Below are 11,934 nucleotides of genomic sequence, written 5' to 3' on the forward strand. Positions count from 1 at the left end.
AAAAATACTTCCTGATTTCATGCTCTCCAGCATTACGATTGATAGGCCTGTAATTTTACCCAAAGTGGAGCAACCACAAATGCTCTCCTTTTTCACACATAAATATTTAATCCCTGTTGGAAACAAGCTAGGCTATAGCATAATACCTTAGTGTCATGGGTTTCACAGGTTAATTGCAATTTGCTAAAAAGACAGGGCCTGTTCATTAGGTTATGGCTATAAGACATTACCAAGAAAACCTGTTTTCTCTACTCCTAAGCAAGGAGAAAATGAAAAACTTGGGAACAGCAGTTTTTGGGAGTTTGTAACTGTTGTAACTAGACACAAATTTGGGGTGTGGGACAGTTTTCATAGAAGTGGATAGTTTTATCTGATTTGAGTTAAAGTTTTAGACAAGTAATTTATCTTCTCTCATCTCATCTCTCTAAATGTGTAAGAAAGAAGAAGGAGAGAGGCATCGGAGAAATAAATTGGAAGTGAAACTTTTGAGTTACAGAAATCAGTTGTACCCAGGTTGAGATCTAATAGAAAGACACGGAGGAATCTGGTTTGTTCCTGTCACTTTTTGTGGTTGTATTGCTTTAGAAAAAGGCCCTTTATCTATTCTGCCGATGTCAGCTTCCTTGAGTGGCAGTACATGTAGGTTGCCCATTCTGATGAAAAGAAGTATAGTCTCAGATATTTTTGTAGTATTAAAAAATAATCATAACGTGCCCCTATTTTCTTGACTAATGCAATAGTGCAATGCATAATGTTTAGGTGAAACTTTAGGTGATTTTAATTATGTCTAAGTCTTTGATCCTTTTCATCTTAATACGAGAGATGAAGAGAAAACAAAACGAACTTTCATATAGAAAGATGTCCTGATAAGTCTGAACTCAGAGGCAAGATCGTTGGTTTGACAAAGGATTAGTCTCTGATTAGAAATGTATTTTGTGAAAACAGCACTGAAATTACGATTGTTCTAGAAATAAGAGCAAACATTTATATAAGCACTTTCAACAGGTACTTATTATTCCAAGTGCCTTGCACTATATTAGCTTTGATTCTTACAGCAACCCTCTGAGGTAGGTATTCTTTTTCTTCTTTTTAGAGAGGAGAAAATGGAGGCAGCGAGGTTAAGGAACTTGTTTGCGGTCACTCAGCTTGACAGTTGGAGCTGGGATATCAAACCCAGGCAGCATGTCCCCTTGTGGCTCAGCGGTAATGATCTCGACCAGCATCCATGAGGACACAGGTTCAATTCCTGGCCCCACTCAGTGGGTTCAGGATTCTTCCTTGCCATGAGCTGTGGTGTAGGTCACAGACACGGCTCAGCTCTTGTGTTGCTGTGGCTGTAGTGTAGGCTGGCAGCTATAGCTCTGATTCAACCCCTAGCCTGGAAACTCCCATATGCCATGAGTGGAGCCCAAAACAACAACAACAACAACAATAAAAAACCAACCCAGGCAGACTGGAACCAGCATCTAGCCTCAGCTATCTCTGTGATGTGTGGTCAGCATGCCCTTGGGTGGGCAGAATAGTGTTTCCATAAAGTCCTTAGGCTTAACTTCTTAATGGTCTTTCAGATAACTCCCCCAAGGCACCCAAATTCTATCAATAGAGTCCCTCCTCCCAATAAACATCATTTTCAAAGGCCCTAATTAAGTGTACATATTATCAGAAAGACATAAAACCCACCACACTTTACATGGTAGCACAAGATGTTTAGCAGCCGTGATGGCAAACGATTTATTTTTTAAATCCCTCAGCTATAAGGAGTAGAATGGTGAGGAGAGTGAAGGCATGACACCTACGTTTCTTAGGTCAGGGGAAGAATTCCCAAAAAATATGAGGTCAACATGAGGATATCAGAGAAAAGGATGAAGAAGAAACACAGCAAGTAAGCAAAGAGTAAGATAGGACCTGTCATCTTATGTTTAGCCAAACCCAGCAAGGCATTGAAAACCCAAACCCAATGAACAGTAAACAAAAAGTGAAGGATAACACTTAATCTAAACATCGCAATTTTGCACTTCCCAATGTTTTATTCAGCAGATAGGGTCATGTAATCATAACAAACATGCTTTGAACATACACGGACAAAACTCTATGGTAAACATCCTGCTTGGATTATTTTATTGACTCTTCCCATCCATCCTGTGAGAGGATCATGATCCCCATTTTAGAGATGAGAAAACCAGAGCCCTTGATCTTATTACCATCTAAATTCTTCGGGGCAGTCAAGATGACTCTCTTCAGGTAAAACTTTGTAGACTCATGTAGGAAATGATAATGAAAAAAAGATGAAATCAGTATGATCTCGCATTTATCTTCAATCTGTCTGAAATGTCTTTACAAAAGAGTTGTTAACCTGCCCTCTGACTCTCCACATGCTTTTTTGTTTTGTCTTGTTAGGGCCACACCCATGGCATGTGGCACTCCTGCATGATTTTAAAAATGAAGAATCCTTGTATCGGAACGACTTACAAGGTGGGAGAGGGCCAGGAGAAATGTTTCTGTGTATTGTCTTTCTGTATCGTCTTTCTCTTTTGCCATCCTTAAAAACTGATCAGGAGTCAGAAAGCATTTACAAAGTTATACTTTAAAATTGAGCATATGAGTTAATTACCATTAAATACCCTGCAATTGGTTCATGTGTGTGATCACAGACAGCTTCGCAGCAACTAATTCAGAGACGGAGGGCCCCTCAGGCTTGAGGGGTGGGGATTATCTTGCCATTGCTGAAAAAGAAGACTTTTGAGGAGGAAGAACCTTCCCTTTTAAGTTTCACCTCCTGTGGAAATTAACTCTGACTCTCCTTGAAAACTACTACTATTGCAATGCGGGATTAATTTTTTTTATAGACCAGTGTGTTGGGATGTTACACCAATGGCTCTTAATCTTTTTGGTGTCATACGCTCCATGGAGAAACCTCATGGAATTTAAGAAAAAGCGCCTCCCATAGAGGGCACTCTACAGATAACACAAATTTCAGGAATTTCATAGGTGGAGGCCCTCTGTAAGATATTCATACAGATGAAGACCTGTTGAACCAAAGGCGAGGCCAGGAGATACTAAATGGAAGGGCAGGTGGTATCTTTGAAACATCTAAATTCACGGAACAAGAGTGTTCCTTGGTCCTCGTTGGATGTTGGAGTCTGTCATGAGAAATGATTATTTTAAAAAACCTCCTGGAACAGTGAAAAGGAATTCTCTTTCAAGCACCTCACCACCGGCCACCTCTCCGTTTTGGGGTGAAGTGTCCTTTTAGAGTGAGTCGCTCTCTTAGGAATATATACAAGAGAATGAATCATGTTCACCTGTAACAGAAGGGGAAAAGGACGTTGCTAATTAAGAACAGGGCAATTCAAACTTCTTCTTAGCCCTGGGGAAGAATACCCAGGTGTGCTGAGACAGATATGCTTGGAAAAAGAAAAAGAGATGCTCTATAGTAAATGCACAGCACGAGGCCTTCTTTCGTGAATTGATTTTCCCACTGGGTGACATCTTGGCAATTTCTCTTACCCAACCAACGATATAACTAAGTAGATGAAGCTGAAAGCTGGGTCAGATAAAAAAAGAATTTTTAATCTAACAAAAGCAGCCTCAGTCTTTGCCATGAAGGGAAGCTGATTTAACAAGCAAGTGGCAGATTAAATAGGAAGCTGAAACAGGGGAGGAAAAAAAATCATATTAAACCATTAAAAACTGAAGATAGTAGAATGTCACAATGCCAATTATTTGGAGCAAAAGCACAACACTACCATAGAACTTTCAACAATAAGATAAATTATATCTGCTTTAGATGTATAAAAAAATAGGTCCTTTGTTCTCTGTATATATTTGAAATTAAATGCTATTGTTTAATTAATAGACTGTAACTTCATGCATTAAAGAAAAGCCTGAAAGGGCATATGAGTATTTGGGGCCTCAGACTTACTTCTGCATCTCAAAAACAGGGAGAGTCCATGTGTTTCAAAGTTCGAAACATAAACTGATATTCGAATTACCTGGGATATCTTGCTTTTAATGCAGATTCTTAGGTTCCAGTGACCTATTGAATCAGAAACAGAACGGTCAAGCTTTGGAATCTGCATTTGAACAAGCTGCTAGGTAAGAAACCCACTAAAATGTGAGGACTTTTCATTCATACTCTTACTTGGAACACTCCAGAAAATGCCATCCTGCGACAGGGGCTCCCCCGGAACCCCCCCCCCCCATTGTTATAGGCTAGGACTCTTCTCCGTTCACTCTCCTTCCTCCTCACACTAACTCCTCATATTGGGATCCCCCACACGCACCCCACGCTTCACCCTACTCACGGCCCAGAATGGTCCCTCGTAGCTAAAAGTATGAGGGAGGGAGGGATGGGCCGGGGGCAGGGGGGGAGCCCTCAGATCCGCGTCCCACTGTGGCTCCTTCCTCGTAATGAGATTCTCCATCCCGACCCCATCGCAGCTCCCTTAGCCTCAGGTCAGAACCGCCTTGCAGCCCCAGTGTTGAAACACCAGGATAAAGGCACCAAAGTGCACAGGAAGTTTCATGTCTGAAGACCCACCCGCGCATCTCTCCTCCACAAAAGTAGGCAAAACCCTGCCTCATCAGCTTGGAAAAGGAAAAGGGAAGGGGCAGCCTTGTAAAAAAGAAGTCTTTTGAAAGGCCCTTTCTGTTTCCCCATGATTAAGGCTGCCGTCACATTCCCAAGGGAAGGCCGAAGATCGTTGCGACGCAGCAGGACCTAAAATAAAGGAAAACCATGCAATCCAAGTCTCGTACACACAGAATACAGAGGTGATCAGAGAGGCCACGCTTGGCCAAGAATGGCCATCAGGGCTTCCCAACGGGAAGATGCCCCCACTTCAACCCACCCAGTTTCTTGCTTCATAGTCCTGGCCCGCAATTCCTGCTAATCGCATTGCACCATCGCCAGGCTCCATGCTTCAGCTGGCAAGGCGACTCGGAAGAATTTGGAGGCTGTCCAGCGCATTGCTCTCTGGGGAGTGGCAGAGCTCAGAGTAGGCAGAAGCCTTCGACCAGGTGAAAATATTCCACTGTCACCAGAGCAACTCTGTGTCCTTTCCTGTAGAGCACCCCTTGTCAGGATTCTAGAATTCCATCTGCAGTGTCACAGAGCAGATTCAATACATGTTTGTAAAGTCTTCTTTTTTATTTATTTTTATTTTTTTGTCCTTTTGCCATTTCTTGAGCCACTCCCACGGCATATGGAGGTTCCCAGGCTAGGGGTCTAATTGGAGCTGTAGCCACCAGCCTACACCACAGCCCACGGCAACACCAGATCCTTCACCCACTGAGCAAGGCCAAGGATCAAACCTGCAACCTCATGGTTCCTAGTCGGATTCGTTAACCACTGCCCCAGGGCAGGAACTCCCCTGTAAAGTCTTCTGTTAGCCTAAAATAGAGTCATCATTGATTCATTCATTCATTTAAATTACCTTTGTGACTTTAGTATCAGTTTTCTGAATAATCAAACTGTTTTATCCTGACCAGTTTTTACGTGTTTATGTGCCTTGAAGAGATCAGTGAGGTTGTCAAGAAAACCAGTGGGCTTTGGATGCAAAGAAATCTACCTTTCAAAGTCTTGCTGAGTACTAACTGCATGATTTAGAACAAGTTATTTCGTCTCACCAAGCTTAAAGTTTCATGTCCATAAATTGAGGATGATAATATCTATCTGGAATGTATTTCTGTGAGCAATTAATTAACAAATATTTATTGCCCTGTTGAAGAAGACCCACGGGCAAGCACACAGTTCGTTTCCAGGTGCTCCGTGCTGAGGCGGGTGGGGGATGACTGCAGAGCTACGGGAGGGGTGGGGAAGGTGGCGAATGGACAAACTGGGGGAAGACGTCAAAAGTTAGCAACTAAGTCAGTCTGGGGATGTATGCCCAGGGTGGGAACTGCAGTTTACAACACTATTTTGCATATTTGGCAGTTGCTGAGAGGGTAGTTTTTTTGTTTTTTGAGGGTTTTTTGTCTTTTTAGGGCCGGACCTACCACTCATGGAGGTTCCTAGGCTAAGGGCTGAATCAGAGCTGCCGCTGCCCGGCCCACACCACAGCCACGGTAACGCAGGATCCGAGCTGCATCTATGACCTACACTGAAGCTTGTGGCAAAGCCAGATCCTTAACCCTGAGCGACGCCAGGGATCAAACCCATATCCTCATGGATTCTAGTCAGGTTCCTAACCCGCTGAGTCACCACAGGAACTCTGAGAGGGTAGATCTCAAAATTCTCAAGAAAAAAACTGGACCGATCCATGGGGATGGACGTTCATGAAACTTATTCCAGAGATCATTTTGCAATAGGTGCAAACATCAAAGAAGAATGTGTTACATCTAAAATGAGGAGCGCGTTCCATGTCAGTGGTTTCTCAATTCAGGAAACGAAAGGGCTGTAGGAACATCTGGAGGGAAAACCAAGGTTGTTCTTGGAAAGAAGGAATGCCCAGGAAGGCTTTGCGGAGGTGAGGGCATGAGAAAGACAGGCTGTGTTAGGAAAGCGGGATGGGTTCAGGCAAGCGCTTGTCGGCACAGAGAGGACATCAAGAGTGAGGCTTGGAGCCAAGTCAGAACAGGCAGGCAGAAGGTCTGCAAGGACCTGGCGGACAGGGGAAGACGGGAAGGGGGTGAGGTGAGGGGTGGTGGTTGGGAAGAGGTGAGAAACAGTCAGACACAGGGGGGCATTTCCTGTGCCCAACTCTGTTAGGTCTGTGTCCTATAACCTTGCAGAGTTCCTGTTGTGACTCTTTGGGTTATAAACCCGACCAGTATCATGAGGATACAGGTTCGATCCCTGGCCTCACTCAGTAGGTTAAGGATCCAGCATTGCCACAAGCTGTGGCGTATGCCACAGGTGTGGCCCTTGAAAAAAAGAAAGAAAGAGAAAAGAAAGAAAGGAAGAAAAGAAAAGAAGGAAGGAAAGAAAGAAAGAAAGAATGAAAGAAAGAAAGAAAGAAAGAAAGAAAGAAAGAAAGAAAGAAAGAAAGAAAGAAAGAAAGAAAGAAAGGAAGAAAGAAAGGAAGAAAGAAAGAAAGGAAGAAAGAAAGGAGAAAGAAAGAAAGGAAGAAAGAAAGGAAGAAAGAAAGGAAGGGAAGAAAGAAGGGAAGAAAGAAAGAAGGAAATATACCCTGGAATGGTGACACCACCCCATTCCCTGTTTAGGAAGATGGCTCTGAATTGAAGATGAGCTGTCCCATAAAGTATATGACATTTAGCAAGTTCCAAGAGGTGACCACTGGTATTATTTTTGGAAGCTTTTGGCCTCTTCTTATTGATCAGAACAACCCAGGTGCTCTGTTTAGGGGGCATTTGTCATGAGAGTTTTTTCTTACTGAGGTGTTGTGTGTGTTGTTTAACTTGTCATAAATTATGTTACTGGCGTTCTACCCACTGACAAGAACAGTGGAAGCGATTCTGCATCATATAACCCTTCAACATGGGAAGGCCAGCTCTCCAACTATCGATGTTGTTCAAACACACCCAGGACTGAATGCACCGTGGTTTCTGGTTTCCTGGTACGTCTACCATTGTAAGAATCCCCTGCAATTCAGATTGGCATTTTCAATACTTGGCTGTCTTCAGTAACAGCCGAGAGAGTTGATTGATCACTCTCATTACTCAATTATTGTAACCTAAACGTGTCCTCTTCCCTCTGCCATTCACAGATGGAATAAAACCTCAGGCATAAGCCTTGAGCACGACGAACCCACAGGCACCCAACTGCTGGTGGAAACTGAAGGGTGAGACATTCCAAAGCCTTTTTCTTGTCTTGTTATGCTGGGCAGTTCTGCTTTTGTGTTAATAAAACAGACTCCCTTTTGGCTGTAGCTTTTGTAAAGTTTTGAGGCTGACCTTGAATGCATAGTGCACCTAAGAGAGAAGAGTGCTAAGATCATTTATTTTCTCCAGGAAAGTGCATAAGAGATGGATTTGCATAACTGAGCACCTTGATTCTTGGGAAAGTGTCTAAAAATCATCTATTAGCTTGGAAACATTAGTCATAAGTGAGAATCTCCCCAAGAGACATCGTGAGTCACACACCATCTCCAGCAGATAAGCCAGAAAGGCAGCTGAGTCCTACCTGTTTCCTGATGAATCACTCCTAACGTAACTGCTAGTTTGAAAAGACCACAACATTCAAGAACCACCCCCATCTATCGTTATTAAGTCACTTTACATAGTTCTGTCTTAGTTTTTCAATCCATCGGTGTTCTGGTACCAACCATCGTTTTATACTGAAAGTTCTCATTTTCTGTCTTCTTTTCTTTCTTTCTTCTCTTATTTCTTTGATAACTTTGAGAATGACCACATCCTTCAGATGCACTTTGCAAGTGTGTAGCCCGTGCTTTTTACACTTAGCACTGTTAAGTAACATAGATGGCACAGATCATGGTAAATTTTTTCGGAATAAAACAGAGGGCAGTGCCTGTTGAAAAGATCTAAAGAGATATGAAGAGATTCGTGGGTTTGCTGTCATTTACTCTCTTCTTAGTATTTATTTTATTATTACGATTCTTTATTTTGCTCAGTGATAATGATGGTGATATTTATGGGGTGCTTCCATGTCTCATGACGGCTTCACATTTACCATGTTTATTCCTCCCAACAAATCCGGGGAGTGGTGGGTGTTATTAGCTACATTTTATAGATGAGGAAACTACCACGTGGAGAAACTCAATTGCTGGTTCAAGGACACCATTTAAAGGTGTTGGAGCCATTGACTTCCTGACTCCAGGTTTTGGTCTCTTAACCTTTATGCTACGCCACAGTAAATGCAAAAATAAATAAAATATGTAAACTCCACTCAAGAAGAAAAAATCCTGACTGTGGAGAAAACCATGTATACATAAGATACTGAATAACGGTATGAAAACATATAAGAGCGGCCAAAAAGCTGGTGTCCAGTGAAGAGGAGAGTCAACAAAAATTCGAAGGGAGGCATGAGTCCAGCGAGCTGGAGAGGTCCAGGCATGTGTATGGCTCTGGAGACCTTGAATTGCCTGGCCAAGGATGGGAAGTGTGGTGATGCTACAGAGGATGTAGGAAAGGGGCTGGTGTGGGAATGAGGGGAGCTGGGGAGAGGGGCACCCAGTTTGATGGGAGAGAAGGGCGAAGAAGGGAAGAAGGTTAGCTGGGGTCCGGCCACAAAAGGCTGCCAAGGTCTGGGTATTTGCCTCGAACCAGGCGCGAGGCTGAATGGACGCAGAAAGAGTCTTTCTGTTGTCACTAAAAGACCACCGGCTTCAGTGTCAAAAGGTCATTCAATCCCATACACCACGTATGACCTCGGGCAAGTCACTTCATCTTTCTACATTTGCGTTTCTGTAAAATGGAAATTTTTTTTAAAAAAAGAAAAGAAATTAAAATATTCACCTTGTAGGAACTACAGATTCATTCCTGTATTACAGATCATCTGGATTACAGAGCATCTGCGTGCATACAGAACAATGTACTTAGCATTCAGTAACTTTTCAATAAACACCGGCTATCTTTGTCCCAGTTTTAAGAAATTTGTTGCAAGGATGGTTCCAGGATGCCTGAAATAGTTTTGATCTTCTTGCTGATAATTTCCCCCAGGCAAAGATTTAATTGTCAAAGAAAATGCTTCATTATGCTTTTTTTTCTAAATATGAATTATTTTTTCTAATAAATATATAAAACTTGTTCATAATCCCTTTGCTGCTAATATCAACATTTTGGTGGATTTTCTTTGATTTAGTTTTGTCTAAATGTGATATTCTTTTATTTGCCATGATCATGGCATCTCTCTTTCCATTATTTTTATTTATCTGTTGCTTTTGCTAAGTAATATTATAAAGATTGATCTTTTTCTTTACCAGACACAATTCCAATCATTTTTAGTTATTTCCCATAGTTAAGTTTCACTCGCAAGTTAGGAGATTTTTCCATATTATGGCAAGGAAAAGAAGGCAGAACAATTTGGGTCTCTTCCTACATGGAAGTTTCTAGACTAACAAGGTATAATCCCGGGCCTCACGCTTACACAGCGTCCTAGGGCAGAAAAGGTAAAGTTACAAATGGTATAAAATGATGCACCGCAGGGTCTGAATGCAACTTCAGTGGGTTTCCAAAGCTATGTTTGCTCCACGTGGCGCAGCGTCCCGTATCTTGTAGGCTTTCCTAACTGAGGGCCCCTGCTCCACGGGATGGAGAAATCCGAGCGCCTGTGCTGCCAGCGCTGTCTTGCTTTATCGTCTTTCTTTGCCCACGAGAAAATGTGTGCACTTCCGCCCGCATCCCCTTCGCCTGTCACTTCTGGCGTTCGGTGAGCGTTCTGCAACCTGTGAAAGCAAGCAGGGCTCTGGAAGCACAACACAGCTCTTGCTTTTCCTTTCTCTCTTTTCTTCTTCTTTCTTTTTTTGATGATACACAACGTTGACAGAAATCTACTCCAGAGGAATTGAATGCAGCTTTTTTTGGTTCCTGGCACAGCTTCTTTAGTGCATCAGTAAGTGAAAAATGAGCAGGGGAGCTCCTGACAGGAGAACAGGGGTGAGGAGAGCCTTCGCCTCGGAGCCAGTGATTAGATTCTACTGTACAAACAGGGAGACGTCTGTGAACTCCTCACCTTTGAAAGGTAAACACGGAGAAGGAAATACTCCTCCCACGTGCTTTGAAGCATTCACCTTGTAAAAGGAAAAAGGACTTCTTTAAAGAGTTCTTCATGCAGAGAGAAGAGGAAGTCCTTTGAAGTCCAGGATAATTTGGGGTCACCCTGAAACCAGCCAGGCTTCTATCTCCAGGAGATCCTGCCCTTTCAGGCCCACGACAATAGAACCGCAGCCGGGTTACTTCTTCCTCGGCCCGAGCAAAACCGGAAAGTAGCAATCTCCGGGAAAGATGCAAAAAGTATAACCACCCAAAAGACCGCCTCTCTTGACACCCTCTCCCAGCTCCCTTTCATTGCCTAGCTAAACAGTAAACGATCCACCATGGAGAGAGTAATCAAAATGCTGAGGGGTTTTTTTTCATCTAAAAAAAAATTGTGTGATTGAAAAGATATACCTCTATTGATTTAAGGGATCCAGGTAATGTATCATGTCTTTGCTTTCACCTAATTTAGTACTAAAGCCAGGACCCAAGGGTTAAGTACCCCTCGATGCAAATGTAAATAGGAAATTAAATAACCAGTGGAAAGATCTCTAGGAAGAGCTCCATACACGACAGCTGGAAAAGCCCCGGGAGGATGGGCCCCTTGGGCAGTCTCTTCCTGATGCTTCTATTTCTCCAAATGGTTCTCAAGACCCGAGCCTCGTAGCCCACGTGGCTAATTCAGTCCTTGATAGTGGCTTTCCTTCAGAGACTCTGAGTCGCACCATCACATCCCTTTGCCCACTCGCAGCGAGAAGAGCATCTGACACCATCTCAAAGACCTGTGTATGGGTTTAGATGCTTTGCACCAGCAACCGTGAAACACAAGTTTTCGAGAAGTGGAGAAGCTAACCTTTTATTTTATTTCACATAATTATACAGCTACAGCTCTTGCTAGAAAGGGTAAGTTTTATTGTGACAAACAAATTATACGTCCACCTGTGCTGCTGAACACCCGTGGCACTGCCAGTGGCTTGGCCTGGCACTGAGCTAAGGAGGGCATAGTGGAACTATTTGACTCGTGTGAAATGACTCAATCACTTAAATTGCATGATTCATCCCTCACCCCATCATGGCTGAGAGTCTCCCAGTGTCATGGGGATGACAGACAATCTGGGCAAATAGAATCAAATTTGACGTGATTTTTTGGTATCATTCCATAGAGGCTCAGGACTCAATAAAGTCTATGATTGTTCAATAGTGTCATCTCTAGTGGAAAAAATACCAAACATTATATGTAAATAAGTCAATAGATGTATGTAGCTTTATGCTTGAGGACTTCAAAGAAAAATTCTCCAAACCTTCCTTAATGTCCAGGGT

The sequence above is a fragment of the Sus scrofa genome, chromosome 10, assembly GCF_054392235.1.
Source record: "Sus scrofa isolate SSC_HxYL_T2T_F1_AM1 chromosome 10, Sscrofa_HxYL_maternal_Yorkshire_Landrace_v2.0, whole genome shotgun sequence".
NCBI lineage: Eukaryota > Metazoa > Chordata > Mammalia > Artiodactyla > Suidae > Sus > Sus scrofa.